Source organism: Lissotriton vulgaris, chromosome 4_1, assembly GCF_964263255.1.
Source record: "Lissotriton vulgaris chromosome 4_1, aLisVul1.2, whole genome shotgun sequence".
In the NCBI taxonomy this organism is placed as follows: domain Eukaryota; kingdom Metazoa; phylum Chordata; class Amphibia; order Caudata; family Salamandridae; genus Lissotriton; species Lissotriton vulgaris.
The window spans coordinates 30,843,064-30,858,500 of NC_141691.1; the positions used below are offsets into that span (position 1 = coordinate 30,843,064).

Here is a 15,437-nt window from a genome sequence, read left to right on the forward strand (position 1 = left end):
GATCAAATCCCCAATGTAAATGACATCCAACACAAGTTTTGTCAGTACTAGTCAGTACTCAGTCTTTCTCAAGGCTAACAGCCGGGTCTGTTGGATCCAGAATCACCCCAAATGTAATGGAGGGTTTGAAAAGCACTAAAAACAAGATCCAGGCGCCGTCATAAATTACAGTCAAGGTAGTCCCCACTAGTGGAACAATGTGGTGTGCTGAAAGTAGGACACAATCATGTAGAAAAAACGCAGGCTCACGTCACCTGAAATGTAATTTGTAGTTACATTTGCACTATACCCATTCCCTGATGCTATATACTCCTTACAGGTGGTGAAACCAAATACAGGAACAAAATAAGTAGTGCCAGACAAAGCCTCCTGTACCTAAGGATTACAGACTAAATTACGAGTTGGAAATGCCAAGGAGGACCTCACGACCGTGATGTGTCGAGTCCCTGTGAAAAACAAATCTCCTCCAAAAGTCACCGCGCATGGTAAGGCTCTGAAGTCAGTTCTGACTTGGGAGCGTTACCAGGTGTGGTGACTTTTAACAGACTTGGGAGCATTACTATGCATTACCATGCAAGGTGACTTTTGAAGGTGATTCATTTTTTCTGCTTTACTGATGGCATGCAATGGCCCATCGCAGGTGACCATGTGGGCAACCGTCATTTTGGGGCGCCAGTGTGGGTGTGTGTGTGTGGGTGTGTGCGTGTGTGTACATGATGCTTCTTCACACTTAGACTCCATGAATGCCACATTGCAGATTTCACAATTTCCAACAAACCAGTGTGTTGTGGTAAGTGAGGTGGACAGTACAGCATGTGGGATGGCAGTCAATTTGCCCATATAATAAAACAACATGCAATCATATGGGAAGAGCACATCAGAATGACAGCTGCTTCCAAGAGAGAAGTTAGAGGTAGTGATAAGGAAGAAGATTTTATCAAGTGACGCAGCACTGTGACTGTCACCATTAGTATGCAGTCATCACACACACAAATCCTAGCGTGGTATATGGAAAAGAGGGACATGGTCAGCTCAAAACATCCGAGCAGCCTACCTGCTCCCAGTAGCTCAGTTGAAGGGGGAGCCTCACAAAAACAACAGACCCAATAACCGATTATTATTCAAGTCTATGTTCAGCAGCGAGTCATTGTTCTTCTAAACCCATGAGGGAAATCTGGGCAAAATGTTAGCACTAGACCTCCTCCCTTTTTGGGGGGACAGAGAGGGAATTCTCAAATTTTTGGAGACCTTTGTCCAAATTGGAAGGTTCCAAGACAGATCTATTCTTTCACAGCTGCTATGCGAGTGTTACACCATCAAGTGCTGCAATTGATTGGTGAAGCAATCTAGGGGAGTATTTTTCATTAGTCCATGTCACGAAAGACATGTAGAATAGTTGTCGAGTTACAAACTACATGTGCATCACTGCAGACTGGGTCTCCTACAAAGAGTTAAATAAAGGCAGGCCGAAGATATCATAATTACTGTTGCTTTTCAAGGTGCTGGTTAGCAGGCAACACTTCCTGTGTTTTCCATGGAGGAAGAATATACAGCTGCGAACATCTACGAAGACTTTACTATGAGAGAATACAAGTGATTTCAACCCAGATGTCGCAGCACTATACTTGTTGCTAATGATAATGGAAGCAATGTTGTTAAATTCAAGGTTGATCGAGGATACTTGAGACTCCAATGTTTATCATATTGCATCAACTTAATTTTGCATGGCTTTATCAAAACCATAACAAGTGGTTAACACCATACTGATCAACTGTTGCAGGGTGTGTACTCTATTCAGCCATTCAAAGCAGAGAATCAGTTAAGAAAAATTAGGCATGCTAATGTAGTCATTTAAAGCCCCATGGAGAAGGTCCCATCCTCTTGGCCCTTCTCCTGCTACATGCTGCAATACATTTGTGAGAAGTACACGTCTATTAATGAAAATTTACTTCAAAGGGGGGGTATTTGCCAATTCCATAATGATAGAGGTTGACAAATGAATGCTAATAGAGTGTTTGGTCCAAATGCCATTGCCTTTGGAAAAGAGTGCCCTCAGCCAACCAATCCCACTGTTCCATATGCTGCAGGAACATTGCAAAGGTGGAACAAACATCAACCAATGTAATAAAGAAGCGGCTGATTTGGAGAAAAGCTTATTTCTTCGACTGAACACAAATCAATGGATGCAAAAAGAGATTGCGTCCTCAGAAGAGTACATTTGTGCCACAATGCTGGAACTATGATACAAACAAACGGTACCCAATTTCATTTTCATATCATCACTATGTTTGTATGCAATTGGATCTTCAGGAAGGTAAGTACTAAAAAACTGCATTCCAATATATACCTGCTACTAAACATACAACACTTATAGTATAACTTTTAATTCCAATCTCTGCCTGGATGTAAATCTAGTGAAAAGGCACAGGTAACTGAGAAATAGAATATATCAATAGAGGATATGGTAGAAGGCTACAAGGATAATGAAACAGAAGATTAGTTGGCTCAAGAGTCATTGTGTGTTCGCTATAGGGAAACGGAACAGTCTCCAGAACTCAGCAGGATGGATATAAAATATCCTGCATGTCTGGTAGTCAATGTATCCACAGAGTTGGTGTTCATTGAAGCTGGTGCAATTGTCATGGATACCACAAGTATGATGAGTCATCTTCCCATCAATGTCCTCCGGAACTCTACTTTTAGGATTAAAAAAGCAACAAAAACCCAACAGAAATGTATGCTGTAATAAAAGACAAAAATGCATTAATTATTTGTTACTGCAATTCCAAGCACCAACCATTGATCAGTTATGTACCATGAAGATGGGCTAGTAACTGCTTTGGGAAGCATGTTGTTGACAAGTAAAATGTAGTCTGCGACTGATGATTGAGCTAATAAATTCATATTAATCAGTCAGTGGCCCCTGTATGTATTTGAATCAGTTGTGGAATGTGTTAAAAGCTGTGTACAGAACAAGAATGAACGAGAATGCAGGTATACATATAAGAAATGCTGATGTTGGATGCAGTAGTTATTAATGAAACTATCAGCATGCAGTCAACCAGTTCTTTTAAAATGGGGCTAAATACCCTAGAGGGTATCTGAGCACTGAGGCCCCTTCTGCTTAGAAAGGGTTTGATTGGAACAGCCAGGTCTTAAGTTGTTTCCTGAATTTAAACAGAGAGGAAGAGGTACAGAGGTGGGGGGGAGGGTAGTTCTAGGGCTTCATCCTCCACTGTTGCTTAGGTGGATGCTGGGGGTGTGGGCGAGGGAGTGTTAGGAAGAACTCAGGTGCCTGGAGTCTTGGTGGTAATTCAGGTGGTAGTTAATGTATGCCAGTCCTTGGTATGTAGGGCTTTGTAGGCATGGCTCAGAATCTTGAACTGACATCTCTTCTGAATGGGGAACCAGTGGAGCTTCTTGATGTGAGGGGTGATGTGGGTTTGCTTTAGTAGACCAAGGCTGAGTGTGTCCACTGAGGTCTGTATGGTCTGCAGTCTATTCCAGAGATGTGTTGTGACTCATACATATAGTGTGTTGCTCCATCCCAGCATGCTGGTCACTAGAATTTGAGTGACAGTATGTCTGGTGTTGCTAGGAAGCCATTTAAAGAACTTACAGAGCATGCGGTTAGTGAGGAAGCAGGAGGAGGAGACTGCGGTATTCTGGCTTTTTATGGTAAGCTTGCTTTACAGCATGATGCCGAGGTGCCAGGCATGACGTGAGTGGGTCAGGGTCCAAGGACCCATAAGGAGTTATTCTAGAAAATCAGCACTTCTGATTTGTTTGTGTTGAGTCTTAGACAGTTATCTTTCATCCAGCCGGTGATGATCATCATGCACCTTCAGAAGTTGAACATCACAGTGAAGGGGTCTTCTGGAACTGAGAGAATTAGCCGGGTGTCGTTGGCATAGGATATGATGTTTATTCCATGGGTTCTGATGATATTACCCAAGGAGGGGATGTAGGTGTTGAACAGTGCAGGGCTGAGGGGTGAGGTTTGAGGGATGATGCAGATGTTTTGGATTCAGAGGTGGAATGCAGTAGCCAGATACTGTGGTTTCTTTCATTGAGGAAGGAAGCAATCCAATTGAGGGTTTCCAATATAACTAAGCATCTTTATAAGGGTGTGGTAGGCTATGGTGTGGAATGCTGCAGAGAAGGATCAGCACCTCTTTTTCGCCCCAGTCAAGGACGGTTCTGATTTCTTTGTGGCCATGAGATGGGCCGTCTCAATGTTGTGGTTGGTTCAGAATCCAGACTGTTTTTCACCAAGTCTTTAATGAGTTTGCGGATGATGACCTTCTCGGGGAATGTGACAGGAAAGGGGAGCAGAGAGATGGAATGGTAGATCTTGAGTTTGCTGGGTTTGGCAGGCAGTTTCTAGAGAAATGGTTTGACCCCAGCATGTTTCAATTAGTCTGGGATAGGGATTGTGGTGCTGGAAAGGTTACAAATGTTCGTGAGAATGTTGTTGATTATTTTGGTTTTTGCTCCCAAGGTTGAAATGAAGTGGGAACAGGGGTTCGAAGGGGTTTATGAGTGGATGGAATTCATTATGGCTGTGGTGTTTCGTCTGGTGAGCTGGTCCCAGGCAGTGAGCAGGTGGTTGGGGTTGATGTCTGTGGAAGTTGAGATTGGTAGCATTGGGATTCTTTTTCCCGTCCCAACTGTATTGCTATATTTTCTTGTAAATGCACATCAATAACTCAAATCGGAGCTCAACTCCTAGTTATTCAGAAGTATTTTCACTACATAATTGTCACAATAAACCCATGTCTCAAGAGAAGTTATACACTATTAGAGGAATACAGTGCATGCTGAGCTCTGTCCCCAGTGCATAGGAGAATGCACTTATGGCCTGAACTGTATTGATCATTCTATGATCAGCGACACCCAGAGGGATGTTCTGTGATCATATGTAGACATTAGCCAGAAGAGGAGGCAGTGAAACCGAAAAAATATATCAAACTTGGCCTTCCTCTTTGCTTCTTTTGCCGAGGTCATGATTGTGAATTGGGAGGCAGGGTTAACCCTAAAAAGTATCTTTCCAAAGAAGCAGTATTGTCCCCAGGACAATATTATTGGTTCACAATCCCTGATGAGACATAAGTCTTTCCAATGACAAGAGGTTTCTGCTTGAATAATCTTGTGTAACATAAATCTGATTGCTAAAAAAGGTTGTTTTTCTTTATTTTGTGTCCCCTAAAAACGTGAACCTTCCTAAGAAGATATCGTACACCTTTCCTTGTATTATACTGTGTAGGGTAACAGTGCGACTACTCAGAAGAGTTTATCAAGAGCTCCTAGTTTGGTACTATGCCCAAGAGCATTTTCCTTAGTCTATGTCCCAACACCAACAAACCACACAATCCTATTAGGGCCATACCTAAATGGGTGTTATGACAATGGAAAACACACAAGCTGGAATAGAAAATGTGAGATCTGGAGAATAAAGCAGGCACTAGATGCCAAGGTCCCAGATTCCTAATACCAAAACAATTTACCAAAGGATTTTTTTTCTATTATCTTCAATGCTTTATTTATTTTATTTATTTAGTTGCTTGTATAGCGCAGGACTCGACCCCGGAGGGGTATCTCCGCACTTGATTCGCCAGATGTGCATCAAAACAGAGCTCTAGGAAGGCATGTGAAGCTATACTGTCAGGAACAGATGTGTCTTAAGTGTTCTCCTAAATTTAAGATAATCGGTAGTTTGTCTCAGGCCGGGGGGAAGTTTATTCCAAAGGGTGGGGCGAAAATAGGATAGGGCTCCCCCTCCCTGCCGTTCCTTTTTAACCGTCGGGATCTGTAGCAATAGTTGGCCGCTGGAACGAAGCAGACGTTCCAGGTTATAGATGTTGTATTATTCAGTCAAATATTGAGGGCCTGAGCCAAACAGACTTTTGTGTATGACACAACAGATCTTAAACTTGACCCGTTGACGAATGGGCATCCAGTTGAGTTTTTCAAGGAGGGAGCGAGAAGGCGTTCTAGGGGGGACATTTAAGACCAGTCTTGCTGCGGTGTTCTGGGCCACTTGCAGTCTGCTGAGTACCTCTTCATTAGCAGACAAGAAGAGGCCATTACAATATTCTAGCCGGCTGACTACAAGGGCCTGGACAAGAGTCTTTCTAAAAATGTCCGACAGGAATGGAAATACACGCCTCAGAAGTCCTATCATCTGAAAACAGGACCATGTCACCTGGTTTGCGTGCTCTTTTAACAGAAATCCCTGGTCCAACCGTACACCTAGGTTCTACACTGTCTGTTTAGGGTCGGGTACAGGTCCCAGATCGAGTGGCCACCAATCCGGAGACCAAAGGAGAGGAGCTTTCCCGAAAAGCATGGCCTCTGTCTTGCCCACATTACATTGTATTTAACAACAAGGGGTGGTGATGGACAGAGTTTCTGAATTAAGCAGAATACTCTCACCCAGTCAAGAGATCAGGGCTAAATCCAACACCGTTTTTTAGCTCACTGCACCATCCCAGCTCAGAACCTGGCTATATGCAAATTAGTCTGTTCCTGTCCCAGTGCATGATGGGAACAGGGCAAACCAAACTACCAAGCCAATTCTTACACTGGGAAGGAAACAAGCTTCCAGGGACCGGTTTCTGGAATTACAGCCGTCTTCAGCCCGGCTTGCTTGAATCCTGATGGTGCAATGAGCAAGGGACTCACATCTGAGTATACCTTTCCACGCTTATGGTGGACAACATATTTAACAACAAGGGGTGGTGATGGACAGAGTTTCTGAATTAAGCAGAATACTCTCACCCAGTAAAGAGATCAGGGCTAAATCCAACACCGTTTTTTAGCTCACTGCACCATCCCAGCTCAGAACCTGGCTATATGCAAATTAGTCTGTTCCTGTCCCAGTGCATGATGGGAACAGGGCAAACCAAACTACCAAGCCAATTCTTACACTGGGAAGGAAACATGCTTCCAGGGACCGGTTTCTGGCATTACAGCCGTCTTCAGCCCGGCTTGCTTGAATCCTGATTGTGCAATGAGCAAGGGACTCACATCTGAGTATACCCTTCCACGCTTATGGTGGACAAAATATTTAACAACAAGGGGTGGTGATGGACAGAGTTTCTGAATTAAGCAGAATACTCTCACCCAGTCAAGAGATCAGGGCTAAATCCAACACCGTTTTTTAGCTCACTGCACCATCCCAGCTCAGAACCTGGCTAGTCTGCCCTGTTCCAATGATGCACTGGGCCAGGGACAGACTGATTTGCATATAGCCAGGTTCTGAGCTGGGATGGTGCAGTGAGATAAATAACGGTTATGGATCAAGCCCTGATCTTTGGACTGGGTAAGAGTGGTCTGCTAAATTCAGACACTCTGTTAATCACCACCCCCTTTTCTGAATCGTTTTTGGCCACTATAGGTGTGGCAGGGTATACTCAGACATGAGTCCCTTTCTCACTGCACCATCAGGATTCAAGCAAGCCGGGCCGAAGAAGGCTGAAATGCCAGAAACCGGTCCCCGGTAGCTTGTCTCCTTTCTGGTGAAGAATTGGCTTGGTAGTTTAGTCTGCCCTGTTCCCATGATGCACTGGGCCAGGGACAGACTGATTTGCATATAGCCAGGTTCTGAGCTGGGATGGTGTAGTGAGATAAATAACGGTGATGGATCAAGCCCTAATCTTTGGACTGGGTACGAGTGGTCTGCTTAATTCAGACACTCTGTTCATCACCACCCCCTTTTCTGAATCACATTACATTGTAGGCAGTTAGAGGCCATCCAGTCAGACAGTGCTCTCATTCCCCCCGCAAAAGAATGTTTGATTGCGGGAGTGAGGGTCTGGAATGGAAACAGAAGCTGAGTCTCATCAGCATATGACACTGGCGTGAATCCATATATTCTCAAAATATCAGCTAAAGGGGCCACATATAGATTGAATAATGTGGGACTTAGACATGAGCCCAAGTGGGACCCCCTTGGTGAGCTCCCTAGAAGTGGAACGGTAGGGGCCCAAGCTGACACTTTGTGAGCGGCCTGAGAGAAAACTCTCAAACCAGGACAGGGGCCAATCCTCCAATCCCCACCTTCTGCAAGCGGCCGAGAAGAATATCATGCGAGACCATGTTGAAGGCTGCGGAAAGATCCAACAGCACCAGAATCATAGACCCCCCTCTGTCTTGTGCCATCCTGATGTTATCTGTAACACAGAGGAGCTCTGATTCTGTGCTGTAGTTGGGTCTTAAACCAGATTGTGTATGATCAAGCCCTCCTGATGCCTCGATAAATTTAGACAACTGGGTATTCACATGTTTCTTGGTCAGCTTGCTTAAATAAGGCAGAAGGGAAATTGGGCAGAGGTTGGATAGGTCTGTCCATTGTGAGGCCAAGTTCTTACAAATAGGGTTAACTACAGCTCTTTTCCATTCTTGGGGTACCCGACCCTCCCTAAGAAAAAGGTTTATTATTGATTGAATCATAGGGCCAAGTAGGTTGCATAAAGAAGCAGCCATTTTGACAGGCAGGACATCCAGAGTAGATCCTGTTTTAATATGATTTATCAATAAATTGATGTCATCTAATCCAATCTCCGGGAAGGCAGTGAATGTAGGTGTACATATGTCACTATTGTATGGACTTGATGGTGGAAAAGTACTGACAGCGTTATCCTTGCAATTAATTACTTTTACAGCTCTATTTTATTTTCAAAGAATAGGGAGATGTCATCACACAGGGATTGAGAGAAATCATCAGGACTCTCACAGGCTACAGGTTTTCCAAAATGAGTTCTTTGGAGGAATTGCCTGCCTCAGTCAACTGTAAAGTGAGACAGCTCCTCCTTGCTAGCCTGATATTTTTGTGGTATAAGGACAGGGCATCAGCATGTTCTTTCCTGCTTTCCTCTTTGTGGTTCTTTCGCCATACTTTTTTCCAGCCTCCTACATCCCTGTTTCTCTATCCTAAGTTGTTCAGTATACCATATCTCTTGTTAGGATATGGGAAGCTGTTTATGCAATTTCATTGGGGCCAACACGTCAACTGCCTCAAAAAGAGAGGAATTAAACTTAGATAAAACAGAATCCCCAATGACCTACAGAAAGTGTGCATAGAACGAATGGCCTAGCTAGCCAATGGGTTCTATGCACACTTTCTGTAGGTCATCCAGTGTCACCTTGTGCCATTGTCTACGCCATTGAGGCGGAAGGGCCGGCTGTTTATTTGGTTTATCCAGGCCAAGGAGAAAGAATTTCAACAGAAAGTGGTCGGACCAGCTTACTCGGGTCGAGGGTCGACATAATATCTTAGCACAGTTAGAAAAAATCTACTTCAGAGTGTGGCCTCCTATGTGAGTGTGACCTTTATTGTGTATTTCAAGCCCTAAAAGGGAGAGATCTGAGAGCAAAGACAGCGTCTCAGGAAGATTGGGGATGTCTACATGAATGTTGAAGTCTCCCAGAATGAGAACATCTTCTTTAGCTTTAAGATGTGGGGCCAATAGTTCGGTCAGAGCTAAAGTGAAACCTGTGTTAGGCCCAGGAGGGCGGTAAACAGGGCGGTAAACAAGAGCTCCCTTCCAATGGGTTTTAGATGCCGAACTGATCTTAAAGATCATGACCTCCATCAGGGAGCAACTTCTTTGCTCAATTACATTACCTTCAGTCCTTCCTTGTAAACTATCGCAATACCGCCGCTGATTTTTATCGGGCGGTCAAGCTTTAGCATTTTATATCCGGCAGGAAGCCCCAAGGCAATAGCAGGGACCGTATGTGGTTTTAGCCATGTTTAGGTGGTTAAAAAGCAAATTTCAGGCCTTGTTGATGTGATAAGGTCCCAGAGTTCACAATGATGTTTTGGTAAGGAGCGAATCTTAAGAAGAAACATCTTCAGGCCCTTAGGAGCCATTGTCCCCTGTGTCTTGTGACCTCTGATGGTGTCAGTGTGGGATGCCTGGAAGTGGCAAAAGGTGCATGAAAAGGGACCCTTTGGACATGGCCAAGAGTTACGAGCGCAACCCACTAAAGGCATTGGTTGCAGATTTTTTAGGGTTTGAGCTGAATATTTGATGTGGTGTTCCCCAGTGGGGTACGTACCATGTTGGGCAGAGTTCATGGCCCCTGGCCCCGTCTGGTCACGGACGAGCACAGACTGGCGACTCTTTGGCTATTCTTCGGCGTGTCTTCGGCTCCCCTGCGCGTGACCGCTGCGCGCTCGGGAGGGGACGAGGGCTAAATAGCCCTGTGAATACAACCACTAAAGCGCTAACCGCTCAGTGGTGAACAGGAAGTGCCTGGCCCTCCCTGACCCACCCTCCCCGCTACGGTACTGGCTACCGCGTCGTACCATGGCGGGCAGGAGTGGTGATCGAGCCCAGGCTTCCAACTGCTCTGAAAGTACCGCCCCCCCCACCCCTTAAATCAGGATAAGGGGAAAGTGTGAACAACAGCGCATTTCAGGTACAAGCTAGCGCGAGTGAACTAGCAGTTTCAGTTGTCAAATTCCCATTTTAAAATTAGCAACAAATAAAATGAAAGCGTTTTAAAATTTCACATGTGCAGCATAAAGCACAATTTAGGCACATTAGATGAACTAGCGGGTCGGGGAACTCTGCCACAGCCACCTTACCGCAGCTCACAGATGCTCAGGCTCAACCTAAATAGCACTGTGAATACAACCACTAGACGCTAACCGCTCAGTGGTGAACAGGAAGTGCCTGGCTCTCCCTGACCCACCCTCCGCGCAACGGTACTGGCCACCACGTCGGACCGAGGCGGGCAGGAGTGGTGATCGAGCCCAGGCTTCCCACTGCTCTGAAAGTACCGTCCCCCCTCTTAAATCAGGATAAGGATAAAGTGTGAACAACAGCGCATTTCAGGTACAAGCTAGCGCGAGTGAATTAGCAGTTTCAGTTGTCAAATTCCCATTTTAAAATTAGCAACAAATAAAATGAAAGCGTTTTAAAATTTCACATGTGCAGCATAAAGCACAATTTAGGCACATTAGGTGAACTAGCGGGTCGGGGAACTCTGCCAGAGCCTCCTTACCGCTTAATTCAGATAGGTATTTAAAACTCATAATATTCACAGCTTAAAGTAACTACGCTAACCTTTGCAACAAATACAGAATGTACTTTTAATCCAGTTCTCCAAACTGTGCAGATCAGTTTTAAAATGGCAGTTTCAATCAATAATTTAGATATGGTGTATCAAATACCTGACCCATTCACCTCTTCGGATATGGTTCTCAACATATAGAAAAATCTGGCCCTGCAAATCCTATGTTCCCTAAGAGTCTATCAAGAATAAACTTAATCTTTCTTAGTTTGCTTACAAGCCTTGACATCTCATTTAAATAAAGATTTTGTGTTGCGGTCGTCTGTAAAAGATGGAGAAGGTTTGCACTTTGATGGAGCAATACACATAACACAATGCTGACGATGAGGTGAGTCACATTTTTGGACTGTAGGGTTCAGCAAAATTCTTGCATTCTAAGAGGTAATAATTACTGAGAGCGGTGGCCAAGACTATGATTGTTCATCTCCTAAAATGCACAAGTCTCATATTCTATTGTGTGTAACAATAACCTAATATTATATCCCTCCTCATACCACACCTCTACTGCTTCTAAGTACCATAAGTTAGAGTTGTTGTTGTTACTCATATTAAGAGTACTCAATTTACAAACCTCAAAAGGAAGGAATGATCAGGGCTTAAAACTTGTAACCTACAGATCTTCCGTGCTTGACTCAACAGCAGTCCTGAAGTCACTCACCCTCCTAACAGAAGTGTTCCCAAATTCTTTTAATAACCTTCTAGGCTGAGTTAAATTCAGACGAAGGTCTGAAGCTGCATAAAATAGCATGTAGGAAGAATGATTAGACCGTGTATACGTCTGTTAATTCCCCTTCAGTCATTTGTATCATGTTATATATATCCAATGCTCTAACTTTTGAATATTTCTCTAAACAGGTGCTGTTGAAGGAAATACTCTGATTCAAATATATTTGGCCCCCTTCATCCATTATACTGTTCCAATCTGTGACTATTTCACTGAGATCGTTTTTGCCTCCCCGCACGATAAATCCATTGAGGAGGTAGAGAAATGGCTGAAGAACAAACCGGATGCTATGGACTTGAGTGATATACAGAAGCAGAGAAACTGGTATGTAATAAGGATTCTACTGTATAATATGATTGTCCTATTTGATTTCTTCTTCAAGTCTTGATTTATATCCTTTCTAAAGAACTTGAGTGCTCACAGAGTGCGGCACACCTGCCAGGGTAGCGTTTAAGGATATGTGTACAGTTTTGTATTGCAAATTGAAGCTAAATTTGAGTCCGATTGAAGTGCATTTACTCACCTTCAATTCCCCCAATATCACAAACCCTCCACCCCTGCTCTCAGGATATAGGTTCTGTACATAGAGTACATTCACCTCTATCAAGTAAGTGTGTTACATGCAACTTTGGAGTCACACTAGCAGTGTACAGACCATGTGGAGTACATATTATCCCCAGCCTCTGATTTTATTATATATGCACCAGTCCTGGATGTGGAACAAGGAGCTTATTATCAAACATCCCCAAGTGTGCAACACACATATGCACACACTGGTTGAAGCCTGAGGAACTTGGGTATTATTGCAAAAGCTTGGACTGCTCCTTCTGCAATACAGATTCTGCTTCGTCATCTATAGCCCCGGCACAACCTCAAGTGGACATTACTTTACATACAGCCATTCAAATGAGGACACACATTGCCTCTGCACCCATGCCCTATTAAAGGTACAGTAATAAAGACGTTGTCAGGAGGCACACTGACTGTGTTCCACAAAGAGGTGGGATCTAGGCCCTGAGCCCACATATGTAGCCCAAGGAAAGAAGAAAAGGGAGTTCTATAGAACCCCAGGATATGTCTCTGCAGCGAAGGGTGCTCTCACTCACTGTACCAACCTGTGGAGAGATGTCTGCCCCTTTCAAGAGCAGGCCGCATTGCCACCAGCATAATGAAATGTAAACAGGTGGCTGCAAACTGGTGGTTCTCTCACACTAATGTGCTGCCCGCAGGGTAGGCACTACATTTTGACTGCTCTCAGGGCAGTGCATCATTGTGCTAGTGAACACTGACCTGGTCTGTGCCTAACCCTGAACATGGCAGGGTACCTTATCTGTGACATGGGCCCAGGTGTTCACGGTAATTGTGCATTCATATTCTGGGAAAGGAAGTTCAATTGATGAGCTTCAGATTAAACAAAAAGGTTGATATTTGACATTTCAAAGCCTGCTTATGCCTTTGAACAAGCTTTATTCGAGATATTTTCTCATAAAAGCACAGCATAAAATCAAAAATTACAGATAAAAAACAAATCATTTAACATATACATATTCTTAAAAACAGTTGTGCAAGCTCATACAATACAAAAGTATAAAAATACACATATATAATCAATTACATTGGAATTTGTAAAAGGAAAAGAAAGATATAGATCAGGTTAACTAAGCCCACCCATCAGCCGCCGCCTGATTGCCCAAGCCCACCCTAGATATTTGGCTACTCCGAGAACTATCGACTCCTGGCTAGATGTACATAGGATTCTCATTGCCACTGCACTGTGTCGTGTCCCAAGATTTTTACATACTGGAGTCAGCCTGCTTATGCAAAAAATATGTATGTCCTAGTCGAAAATAAATCACCCAGAAAGTAATAATACCAAAGGGTGCAATATTGAGCAGATATTCTATTATGAGCAATTCCACATTCTGGAATTTTCAGTGAGGGATACTTCACTTATACCAGGTATTGTCACTTGTTTCTGAGCTATGCAAAGTAGAATGTGCAGTGTTTGCCATAAAGTATGTGACATGTTCTTCTAGGATAACTTAGTCCTGGAAAAAATCCTGAGATTGGTGTAACTGCAGTACGTAAAATTCCAATGCAGGGTCAAAACTGTGCTAGAGCCTGAATTAAGAGTTGCACCAAAATTGTAATGGGAGCCTTGGTTTTTAGTCTCTCTGAACAGGAGCTCACACTTTAGGGATGTAGGGATCTACTCAAGCCACACAGCCAGCTAAGTGACAGACCACACATGCAGACATCCAAGTGCCATTTCTCACACACTGCCAGCCAAGCACTATCCATGTACATCAGCAGCCAAATATCATCCACACACATCACCGGCCAAGCACCATCCAACACACAACATCAGCCAAGATCAAGCCCATATATGTGGCCAGCAAAATGACAGTGCACACATAGCCAGTTAAACACTAGTACATGTACTTGGTGACTAGTGGGTTTTCTTCTCCCACCCAGGGGGGCAGATCAGGTGTACTAACCACCATCTCCCAACCCTGGGGGCAGAAAGACTGTGCCATTGATTTGGGGGGGGGGGGGGCATTGGCATATCTATTCGGTGCAGCCCTATCACTACACATGCTAAAATTAGTCCCTGGTGTCTAGTGTGTTTTCTGCCCCCAGAGAGGCAGATAGTGGGTTGCTGCCTATATCTGCCCCGGGGGCAGTAAGACTGTGCCCAATTTTAGGATGAGGTAGGGGCATTGGTATGCCCCTTAAGGGTAACAGCCACCCCTGAAAAAAAGTGTCCCTGTTGCCTTGAAGCCTTTCTGCTATTACCCAGCTATGCTCCCCATGGGGCACAAAGACTGTGCCCATTTTTTGGGAGCAAGTGGAGTCATTGGCATGCCCATTCATATATTCAAGATATATTCAGAGCTGAATTATATGCTCCCTAAATAGACCATAACATAGTCACTACCAATATGGGGGGACCCCGATGTTTAATGACATAAATCAGCGAAACTAGGAAGGAGTCTCTTACTATGTTAAGAAATAGCACAGATGAACAAAGCAAAAATGGTAAAAATAAATAAAAAAAATATATAATAAATATTACGTCGCTCAAAGAATATTAGGAGATAGAATGTAAGCTCGTTCTATGGACCGTAAAATGTCCGCCGCCATCTTAGGGAGGTCGGGTGGCCAAAATAGAAAGAGTAAACGGCTAGATGAAACTGAGAAAAACCTCTTACTGTATTCAAAAAAGGAAGCAAATACAAAAGTTAAAGAGATAAAAATAAGTAAAGAATAATAAGTCACCCCAGGACTGTTGATAATTATTCCTAACCCTAGCCTGAATATACAAAAAGGCCGGGCTCAATTTCTAGATGGTACCAAACGTACAATAATCGCAGGTTGCCCTCCCCCAATCCAAGAGTACAAAAGGTAAAAGGTAGAATTCTCACATCTGGTCCAGGTATCAAAGCAAAACATAGAATCATAACGGGACCCCAAGAATCATAATCCCTCTATGCAGACTAAATAAAGAGCCAAACAAAGAAAACACGGTCAAACAATGGCATTCTCCCATGGGAGATGCTCATTAAGACCGGTCTTGGTTGTCTGAAGGGTATATATCCAGAACACTTTCCTCTTCAGTCTGAGGGCG

General features: G+C 43.8%; 1 pseudogene across 1 annotated transcript in view; it reads left to right on the plus strand.

Annotated features, from left to right (window-relative positions):
* The window catches only part of LOC147718274 (nicotinamide N-methyltransferase-like), a 93,167-nt pseudogene that overhangs the window by 67,121 nt on the left and 10,609 nt on the right, over positions 1 to 15,437 (plus strand). The window contains exon 2 of the transcript XR_015309966.1: positions 11,941 to 12,133. The product of XR_015309966.1 is annotated as a nicotinamide N-methyltransferase-like (transcript). The remainder of the gene's footprint in view (positions 1 to 11,940; positions 12,134 to 15,437) is intronic.